Source organism: Ochotona curzoniae, unplaced genomic scaffold (assembly GCF_017591425.1).
Source record: "Ochotona curzoniae isolate NIBS_2020 unplaced genomic scaffold, NIBS_Ocur_1.0 contig_3819, whole genome shotgun sequence".
NCBI lineage: Eukaryota > Metazoa > Chordata > Mammalia > Lagomorpha > Ochotonidae > Ochotona > Ochotona curzoniae.
The window spans coordinates 770394-781066 of NW_024466004.1; the positions used below are offsets into that span (position 1 = coordinate 770394).

The 10673-nt window shown below is 55.9% G+C and overlaps 1 protein-coding gene across 1 annotated transcript in view; it reads right to left on the reverse strand.

Moving 5' to 3' along the window:
• The window catches only part of GRM4 (glutamate metabotropic receptor 4), a 95256-nt gene extending 89117 nt beyond the window's left edge, over window positions 1-6139 (reverse strand). Inside the window, exon 1 of the mRNA XM_040982941.1 lies at window positions 6020-6139. The gene's annotated coding sequence lies outside the window, so the exon portion shown is untranslated. The remainder of the gene's footprint in view (window positions 1-6019) is intronic.
• Window positions 6140-10673: the final 4534 nt, after the last annotated feature.

A 10673-nucleotide genomic window follows, 5' to 3' on the forward strand; every position in this document is an offset into this window, starting at 1 on the left:
CCTGTTGGGGAGCTGCAGGAGGTTCCCAGTTAGCCGGGCCTCAGGTTGACAAGTGGTCCACTCCATCCTGAGGTTGTGTCTGCTCCCAAAAGAAAGGGTTCCTTTTCCTCATTCACTCAGAGGCACCATCTGGGCCAGGGTCTGGGCCCAGGCAGCCTGACAAGGGAATGCAGGACCTGGGCCCAGAGTCTGGCACCTGCAGGTAGGAGCCACTGCGATTTCCAGCACAGAGCATCATCCTTGCTGGTCTGCTGAATAAGGAAGTGGGTGAATAACAATGCATTCATCCAATGGACTATAACGTGGGCCACAGCTCATGGGGAGCCTGAACTACCCACCCCCCGGCCTTTCTCTCCATCCCTGCCCACTCCCCGCTCCTGCCCTGGCTCTGGCCATGAGCAGCCCGCCCCCCACCAGCTGTGTGGCAGAATGCTGGGCAGGCTATGTTTTTCCGGGGTTAAAAAAGGAAACACTGTTGGCTGGCAGATGGCTGAGGCTGTGGACTCACCCAGCCTGCAGGTTCCCAGTCTGGGGCCTGGTTCTTATAGGCAGCCAGTGTGGAGCTGCCCAAGCTTCTAGGCCTCCATGGCCCTGGGGGACCCAGGCCATCCAGCAGAGATCCCTTTCTTGGGGTTGAGGGTGGCTGGACTTGTCCTGGACACACCCACCTGCTCTTCAAGGAGCTTCCTTAGCATCTACTCCCTGGGTAAGCTGTGCAAAGCCAGCGACCACAAGTGACCCCGAAGCGTCCTGCAGGGAGGCCTGCACCTGGGCCAGCTGCTCCCCGGGCTGCCAGACAAGGGGGTGGACAAGAGCATGGGGTTGAACCCTGAGGGGCCTCTCCCAACCCCTCAGCCTCTCCTGGGGTCTGAGGTCTGGATTGAGGCTGAGCAGACTCTGGCATGAGAGGCAGGGCGGACATGCCAATGCCCCTGTGCCCGGGGTCCTCAGGTACACAGGCTCAGCCTAGGCAAAGATGGCCACAGCTCAGGCAGGGAATAGCAACACAGACATGTGTACCTGTCCATTCCACTTCTGTGCCCAGGAAGTTCTTCCTGAGATCTGACCTAACCCCTTCCTGCTGCCCCAGACTCTTTCTGTGGCCTCCCTGGTAAGGGAGAACAACCTGCACCCCACCCCAACACTCTCTCTCTCTCTCTCTCTCTCTCTCTCTCTCTCTCACACACACACACACACACACACACACACACACACACACTGTGTGGGGCGCTCACAATCCACAAAGCTGCTTCTGTGACTTCTCCATTTCAAAAGAACCCTAAGAAGAGCAGGCAGATGTCTGAAAAATGCGAAGTGTAGGATTTGTTGAAATAAATCGTGGTGTGCTTGAAGGGGTGGGGCCCCGAGAATACCTGACAAATGGTCCCAGGGCTGAGCTGACCCAGCCTTGGCCTTGGCCTCCCAGTCTGATGGGCTTCAATTTTGGCTTCCCCTCCCCCAGGCCATTAGCTGGTAATAGCTGTATGGGGAGGAGGGGAGGATGTTTAAACTATACCTTCCCAGCCACAGATGAAGAGCCCAGAACCCAGAGAATGCAATGGGCCGGCTCTTCAGAGTAGCTTCCCTGCAGACACTGTGAGGATAGCTGTGCTGGGGTCAGAGACCGCTGCCCAGGATGGGCCAGGTCAGGATGACCCCACTGGAGGCTGGCAAACATCTAGGACCTGCTCTTCCCCTTGGCCGGTAGGAACCCAGCCTCCGGGAGCCCTCCTATCCACCCACTCTAACCTCTATGAGCTTCCAGCGCTGAGCAACAAGCTGGCCAAAGCTACAGCCTCTTGACAGCATTCCAAGGTCTGGCATGTTCTGGGAAACCCAGATTTGTCTGCAAGCTTCCATTGAGCCTGTTGTGAAAACTACTCATGTGGCCGGTGGCAGCTGTGTGTGTCTTCCTTGCAGGATCGGCAGTGGGGGCATGCACTGGGATCCAGCAGCTTCCCCAGGTGCCCAGAGCCTTGCTCACTCCAGGTCCTGGAGCCCTGTTATCTTGCTAAACCTGCATTGTACCAACGGGGTCCTGAAGTAGGGTCTGTGCACCTATCCACATCCCTGTAGTGTAGCTGTCACCCTCCCGTTTGGACCAAGCACTTCCAGGGTGGGCAGAGCTTGGCAGAACCAAGTGCATGAGGAGTCCAAAACACAGTTCTGGAAACCTCGGTGGTGGTATAGAGGGTGCAGCCACACTGGTTCATGTCTTACCTGCTCCACTTCCAACTCAGCATCCTGCTAATGTACCTAGGAAAGCAGCAGAAGACGGCCCAAGTACTCAGGCCCCTGCCATTCACATAAGAAATCTGAAAGAAGCTTCAACCTGACCCAGCCCTGGCCATTGCAGCCATGGGGCGTGAATCAGAAAACAGATCTCTCTTCCACATGTAACTCTGCCTTTCAAATGAATAAAATAAAAATCTAAAAAAAAAAAAAAGACTGAATCGGAACACAGCTCTACAGTCACCCGGGTTCAGGTGTGCGAGCCAGCCAGGTAGGTGAGGGCTAAGAACAGAACATGCCAGAAAGGCCTTAGCACTAGCTGTAGGAGCACCCCACAAGAATGGGGGTGCAGGATGGAAGCTAATAGGCTGGCTGGAGGGTCTCTGTCTCTTCCATCTGCATGGAGGTCAAGGCAGCTGGGAAGGAGGCGACGCTCACAGAGTGGGTGGCCGGGCGGCAGGCTGGGGAGCAGCTGTGGGGAGGGCAGGGTCAAGGAAGGGAAGGGCCGGTGGTCAAGTCCAGCTTCTGCCCCCGACTGTTGGAAAGCACCTGAAAGGTGTGGCTTCCTGGTCATTTTCTTTCCTTTTTTAAAAGATTTATTTATTTTAATTGGAAAATCAGATATACAGAGAGGAGGAGAGACAGAGAGGAAGATCATCTGTCCAATGGTTCATTCCCCAAGCGGCTGCAACGGCTGGAGCTGAGCCAATCCAAAGCCAGGAGCCAGGAGCTTCCTCCAGGTCTCCCAGGCAAGCGCAGAGTCCTAAAGCTTTGGGCCGTCCTTGACTGCTTTTCCAGGCAGGGAGCTGGATGGGAAGTAGGTCCACCAGGACTAGAACCGGCGCCCCTATGGGATCCTGATACATGCAAGGTGAGGACCTTAACCGCTGCACTATCGCACCAGGCCCTTCCCGGTCATTTTCTAGGGCTGAGGAGAGGAAGGGATGTGACGAAGGAGAAGCAGAGCATTCAACTCCTCCCAGTGACCCAGGACAGGAGCCGAGGGAAGTCAGAGCGAACTCTCAGCTGCCGGGCACACAGGGCACATGGACGGGAGCTCCCAAGTCCAGGAGAACAGTGGGTATAGCCAGCAGCAAAGGAGCCCTCAGCAGGCCCTGCCCCTTGCACCCTGCTGGCACTGGCCACTCAGTGCTGCCTCAAGCCTGAGTGTGGCCAGGATGGAGGGCTCCATGAGGTCGCGAGGTCAGGGACGCCTCTGGCATTAGGCTTTGGGAGTGGCAGTATACAGTTAGGCCACACAGCTGGACCTCTATGGGGCTCAGGCCGCACCTGGCACACGGCAGGTATCCCCATTCAGCTGTTACCCCAACAACTGTTACCCCAACGACTGACACTGCTCCATCAGGAGAGAAAAGCCTCTTCCTCAAAATCCCTCCCCACCCTCTCCTCCTCCCCCTCCCCTCCCTATCTTCTTTTCCAGCCTCTTTGCCAAGCTGCAATTTAAAACTACTTATCATCTCTCTCTCTCTCCACATGTCCGGGGGCTGTCAGCTGCGAGCCAAATGTCATTAGGATAGATGTCACAAGCCTGGATGTCAAAATACAATTAACATTTAAAAGCCCCTCCTGACCAAGACCCCATGACCATTCTGCTCCGGCCGCTGAGTGGCAGGGCTTTGGGTGCTGGGGAGGGAGGGTAGCAGCCAGGTGACAGGTGCAGGAGGGACACCTGGCAGGGCCTGGGGGGAGGGGATGCAGGAAAAGGTGAGAAAAAGAATGCACCCTCCCAGCCCAGCAGCACCTCCTCCAGTCCCCCTTCAGACCTTACACCCACTGCATGCCTCCAGGATCTCCCACACACACCCACATGTATCCACGTGCCATCCACGCATAGCACAGTATCCACAATGCCATGGCCCTAATCAGCGTGCATCCCACACCACTGCCATGCCTTCAGCTGCCAGGCCTGAGCCACAAGGCCCCCTGCCCTCAGAACTGTCTGGGCCACAAAGGGCTATGCAGGTGCCAGGGTCCCTGGGTCCTGCAGCCACACCCAGTACCCCCCAGCTTTGGGCCTGCTGAAGCTACTCCCGGGCAGCAAGAAGAAAGCCTTGCTGCTTGCTCTCTGCCGGGGGGAGGACCCAGGACACAAATGGAACGGAAAGCCCAAGAGAACCCCAGGACCCTCCATGGAAATCCAGGAAAGCCAGGCTGGCCCAGGCAGAGAGGGGGAGAGAGGTATCCTGGCCCAGTCCTGGGCTGTCACAGCTGCAGCCACATACCCTCACACATCATCCCAGGGGACCCCAGGCTGCCAGGAATCCTGTCCCCCACCCATAGCAGCAGTTATGCAAACACCCTTCTCTTCCTCCTCCTCAGCGCTCCCGCGCTCCTGCGCCACCTCCCTGCCACCAACCCGTCACACAGACCCCCCAAAGAGGACAAAGCCATGCCAGAAGAGCAAAGCCCACACCCGCCAGCTCCTACCCTCGTGGGCTGCATTTTAATGGCATCTGATTGGATCGGATGCGCTTTTAATTCCCTCCTGGGACATCAGAAGGAGGAGGGCAGAAAAGAATCTTTAATTCATCAAACTGAAATATTAATAGAATTCCAGCCAGCTGGAGTGGTAGACAAGGGGCAGGGTAGGGCCAAGGAAGGGATGCACGGAATAGGAGCCCCAGTGTGAGTCCTGCCCCCAGCCAAGGACGCGGGGCCTGTGTCCCGATTCCTGCCATGAACTGGGGAGCTGAGACCAGGTCCAAGGAGGCTGGGCTGCCAGAGAAAAGGAAGTCTCTGCAGAGGCAGCCCCATTCCTGCAGTCCCACCCTGGGCCTGTCTCCTCACCCCCACCTCTAAGATCTGCTCGGCACTCTTCAAATAGAGACCACGGGGGATGGAGTTCCTGCCCTGATCCCCCCAGGCCCATCCGGGGATGGCAGCACACCTGTAATGGACAGCAAAACTGCTCCCATCACCAAGAGCCAGGTGCTCCCCCCACACTCCGTGGGGAGGATGAGGAGCAGGAAGGACCTCAGGGGGTGTCATGGGCTTGGAGAGCCACGCGTGTCCCTAGGAGCTACACCGGGCTGGTAGGGATGCCAGATGACTCTCGCACAGGTCCCCTCTGATTGATATGCTCTGGGCGAGGGGTCCCCACTCTGGTTGGAGGGGAGACTCCTCTCCTCCAGCTGGAGCCCCCCCTAGTGCGCACAGCCGGAATGCAGTTCCCCACCCCCAGGGGCTCTCCTGGACCCACTCCTTCGCCCTTCTCCTGACGATCTCGTGGTCCAATCATCCCTTCTCCTCCCCAGAACTCCTCTTCCCCCTTCAACACACTTACAAAACACTTAAGCGCCACATTGGTCCAGAATGTGGGGCGCCCGCTCTCTTGTTTCTTCATCCAGCAGCAAGCATCACACGGGCAACGGAACCAGTGGTCCCCACGCCCCCTCCCTGGTTTAAAACTTAGGAAGGGTCGGAAAGAAGCCACAGGAATGGCGCGGACCGCAGCCCAGGTCGCCTCAGGTCGACCGGCCGGCGACCCAGCGTGCAGAGCACCCTGGGGCGCCCCGGGGGCAGCAGGGGCGCGGGAGCCTCAGCCGACGAGCGCGGCCTCGTGCACCTGCAGCCGCGTTCCCATCGCGAGACAGCAGCGCCGCCCCGCGGCCGGCAGCCTTCACTGCACACGCTGCCCGGGCGCGGGAGGGTGGGCGCCCATCCCAGCCGGACGCAGGCTCGAGTCCCCGCCGCCCGCGGAGCCCAGCGCCCGGCCCCTCCGACATCGGAGGCAGACGGCGAGCTAAGAAGGCTGTTTTTTCCCCACCTGAGCAGGTTCCGGGAGGAGGCGACGGGGGCGGCGGGGTCTATTTCAGGGCTGCTTCCCAGCTGGGCCGCCGCCCTCGGATTCGTGCGCGTCCCGGCTCACCTGCTCTGACGGCAGGGAGGGGCCCCCGTGGCTGCACCCACACGCACAGCAGCAGAACCCGCGGGCGCCGGGCCAGGAGGCACAGGTGAGGAGAGGCCGGGGCGGAGGCTGCTAGGGTGCAAGGACTTGTCGAGGCCACTCCCAGCGTCCCGCGTCCCCGCCGTGCGCCAGACCTGTGGCTTTCAACCTGGAGAAGCTGGCGGCTCCGACTGCGCCCCACACCAATTGCATCAAGTTGTGTGCAGAGCCTCCTGGCTCTTTGAGGTGGGCAGCTGCCCCTTTCCTGCAGCCTGGGAGCTCAGCCCCCGGCCTTGCTCGGCTAGGCGGGAAAGCGCCATCTCCATAGAGTGACTGTGTCCTCCCAGTGTGCCAAGCCCTGGGGAAGGGGTAGCAGGCAAGGTTGCAAACAGGGCCCTCGTAGTGGGGGTATCATGCTTATCCTCTGCTTCATGGCCAGGATCCTGTATGAGTGCAGTTCGTGTCCCAGCTGCTCCACTTCCCACCCAGTTCCCTGCTAACGGCCAACGTTAAGGGAAATAGCAAAGGATGGCCCAAGTCCCTGGGCCCCAGCACCCACGTGGGAGCCCTGAAGAAGCTCCGGGCCATTAGGGGGAAAAAAATCAGACAATGGCATCTCTCTCTCTGTATATCTGACACTCAAATAAATAATCTTTTTAAAAAGAAGAAGAGGAAGAGGAAGAAAAGCTAGAAGTAAGAAAGACCAATGATATGGGAATGGGGAGTGACACATCTCACCCTAGTGCCACCCCACCCCCCAAGCCCTTGGGGGTAAATTACAAAACTGACAGCTGTATGTTCTACCATTTATACTCCCATCCTGCAGATACAGAAAAAATGAAATTTAAAGTTATTTGGGTGTAAAACAAACAAACAAAAGTAACCTATGCGTAGTTTTCTCTTAACATGCTGTCTAATGAGTTCCTCAAAGACATCGTGTATGCATGGATTTCAAAACTTCTAAAGATTTACTTGGGGACTCAGCATTGTGGTGTAGCAGGTGATGGCTGTGTCGCTGGCCTCCCATACGGGCGCCCATTTTTGTCCTGGCTGCTCCACTTCCCATCCAGCTTCCTACTAATACACCTGGGAAAGCAAGGGACCCTGCAGCCATGTGAGAGACCCAGAAGAAGCTCCTGCCTTCGGATTGCCCCAACTTCAGCTGTTGCAGCCATCTGGGGAGTGAACCAGCAGACAGAGATTCTCTCTGTGTCAGTTTCTGCCCAGACCCCAGGGGTTGCTCCTGGACTTCAGCTGGCCAGGAGGAGGGGCTCCTGCGCCCCCAGCTCCCATTGGTCTCACTCCGCAGGTGGCTCTGTCCAGGCTGCAGGCTGCCCCATCCAGGCTGCCCCACCCAGGCTGCCCTACCCAGGCTGCAGGCTGCCAGGACTTCAGCCAGAGACTGTGGTTACACCAGGGCACCTCTGCCCAACTCTCGGCCAATACCACAAGTTAACAGGAGCTGACTTGCTCATTCATGTGTGACTTGCTGAGGGTCACTGCCAGTTCACTCCAGGAGCTGGACTGGCCTCCAAGTGCCCTTAGGATACCAGCAGCTGCCACAACCCTAAATCTCCCTGCACAGCGTCCCCAGGAGCCCAAAATCAGCCACCCCCCCCCCCCGACAACCGGGCCTGCAGCATCAGACAACGTCCACCACAAAGCCCAGTGGTGGACCTCAGGAAATGACAAGACACAGTCTATGCCTTTGGAGCTTAGGGTCACATGGCAATGCCATGGGAGAGGAGCAGGCACCCAGGGCATGCACAGAATTACCCAGAGAGCGGGTAGGCGGGCACCCTGTGGGGAGACTGGTGTTTGAGTGACGGCATGGAGGATACGGCTGGAACCCGGAAGGGAGCTGACTGGGCAGGGGAAGGTGTCCCTAGGGGGCTTGGTGACAGTGAAGCAGGTGCATTTTGGAGGCTAAGGGCTCCACCATAACAACCAGAAGATCCCCCCTCACCATGAAGATGGCATTCATTTTCTGTTGATTTTCCGCTCCTGGATGGAAAAACCAAACTTTCTCTTCTGTCAATGCCTGTTAATAGCCATTCAAACAAAATAGATGATATATTTTTAAAAGATTTCTTTACTGTTATTGGAAAGGCAGATATACAGAGAGAAAGATACCCCTCCCCCCACACCCCCCACCCGCAACCCAAGTGGCCAAAATAACTGAGCTGATCCAAAGCCAGGAGTCCAGATCCAGGAACCCGCAGCCAGGAGCTTCCTCTGGGTCTCCCACATGAGTTCAGGGTCCCAAGGCTTTGAGCCATCCTCCACTGCTTTCCCAGGCTACCAGCAGGGAGCTGGATAGGAAGTGGAGCAGCTGAGACACACACCAACATCCATCCACCCAGGATCCTGGAGTGCCCAAGGTGAGGATCCAGCCACTGAGTCATTGTGCTGGGCCCGATATTATTTTTTTTTTCTCAAGGACTGATGTATTTGCGGCTGGTACCTGAGGCGCCTCGTCCCCTAAGTGCTCAGGCCCCCACACCCACCTGGGAGGTCCAGAAGAAGCTCCTCACAGCCCTAGCCCTAGGTAGCCGGCCATCCACTGTGGCCGTCGGGGATGAAGCCACGGAGACCCCAGGGGGGTCTCCCTTCCAGTCTTTCTCTGTAACTCTGTCTTTAAATAAATAAATCATATATATATATATATATATATATATATATATACATATTCATTTACAGGCAGAGCTATAGAGAAAGACTGGCAGAGAGGAAAATGAGGGAGGGACTTGAGAGAGAGAGAACATCCCAAAGTTCCTATAGTTCACTCCTGGCAGCAACCGGGCCTGCTTCAGGCTGAAGCCGGGCGCCTGAACCTGTCCAGATCTCCCATGTGGGTGCAGGGCCCAGACACGTGTGCCCTCTTCTGCCGCCCATCAGCAGGGAGCCGGATTGGAAGCAGAATGACCAGGACATGAAGCAGGGCTCTCAGGGGTGGCAGCACAGGGGCTGGCTTACTCAGCTTTGCCACAGCACTGGCCCTGTTAGAAAACATTTCCACACAAGCTGAAGAAAGTTGACGGCAGCCCTGCAAATCCACCAAAAGGAAAAAAGAGAAAATGAGAATCAAAACATTCCAGCTGATGAGAATTCTTCCCCAGAGAAATACCAAGCAGGAGAAAATTGTTCTATAACCGTCCAAGCTGAACTAAATATTCTTGCACAAGCGCTTGCAAATTGGAAAAAAAAAAGGTGTACATTAAAATTAAAAGAAAAAGTCAAACAGAAGTAGTCAAAAGGTGGGGGGTAGGAAATGAGAATTAACAAAATTAGGAAAGAAATTAAAGAAAATTCCATCTCAGAGATGAAGATTAAATCACAGGCTGTTCAATGGAAGTTGAGTTCAATTAAAAATATAGTGAGAGGCACCTATAAAAGGAATGCAAAAAGCCAAGAAAACCAACACAAAAGCAATTTTTTAAAACACAAAGTTTTTTTAGAAAATATCGTGGAGATAGAAATGGCCAAAGAAGACCCAGCATGGGAGTAAGTGGTGTGCCTGAGGACAAAAGCAGGGGCCAGGCCTGGCGATAGCATAGTGGTTACAGTCCTCCGGGATCCTATACGGCTGCCAGTTCTAATCCCGGCAGCTCCTCTTCCCATTCAGCTCCCTGCTTGTGGCCTGGGAGAGCAGTCGAGGATGGCCCAAAGCCTTGGGACCCTGCACCTGCGTGGGAGACCTGGAAGGAAGTTCCTGGCTCCTGGCTTTGGATCGACTCAGCTCCCACCATGTGACCATCTGGGGAGTGAACTGGCAGATGGAAAATATTTATCTGTTTCTCCTTCTCTCTATAAATCAGCCTTTCCCAGGGCCTGAGTCTCCCGGCCTGTGTCCCTGAGCCTGTTTGCGAGAACAGGTCCTCTTCAGTGGAAAAGATGCAGTGGACAGCATGCCCAGATGCACAGGGAGGATATGGCAGTCCGTTGGGGCCTGCAGAGGACACTTGGTACCACAGCAGAGGAAGGAGGGCAGAACAACTGGCCAGCTTCCCTAGCCGAACAATGACAGCAAATATCTAATCAGATGGAGACTCTAAGGTGGATTGTGTCAGCCAATGGGTCCTGGAAGCATTCCCTCATCCTTGGATCGGTGAGATCGACAGCATGTCAGAACTACCAAAACCACCTGGCAGAACCTTCAGCGTGTGTGTCACGTAGGACCCTCGGTTGATATTGGGGGGCCGTTCCCCGTCCCAGGATACTGGGGCACTTGGGAGGCTGGTGTGGCTTCTCCCCTTTTCTCCCCTCTCCCCCAGATACAGGAAGAAATAGAAAAATTGGAAACAATGACCACACCCACTTTTCCCTTAACCCTCGATCCTTCGACCCTGATCAGCTATGTAAACATTATCAAAAATTAAATTAAATCGATGAACTGCCTGACATTGTCTGTACCAACAGTGTCGGGGCACACTTAAATGACAGACTGATGGAAATATAATTCCTTATGAATGTTTACACTATTGTAACAAATCGGTCGGGGGTGTGGGAATTTGGAGTGGGGGAGGAATCCCAG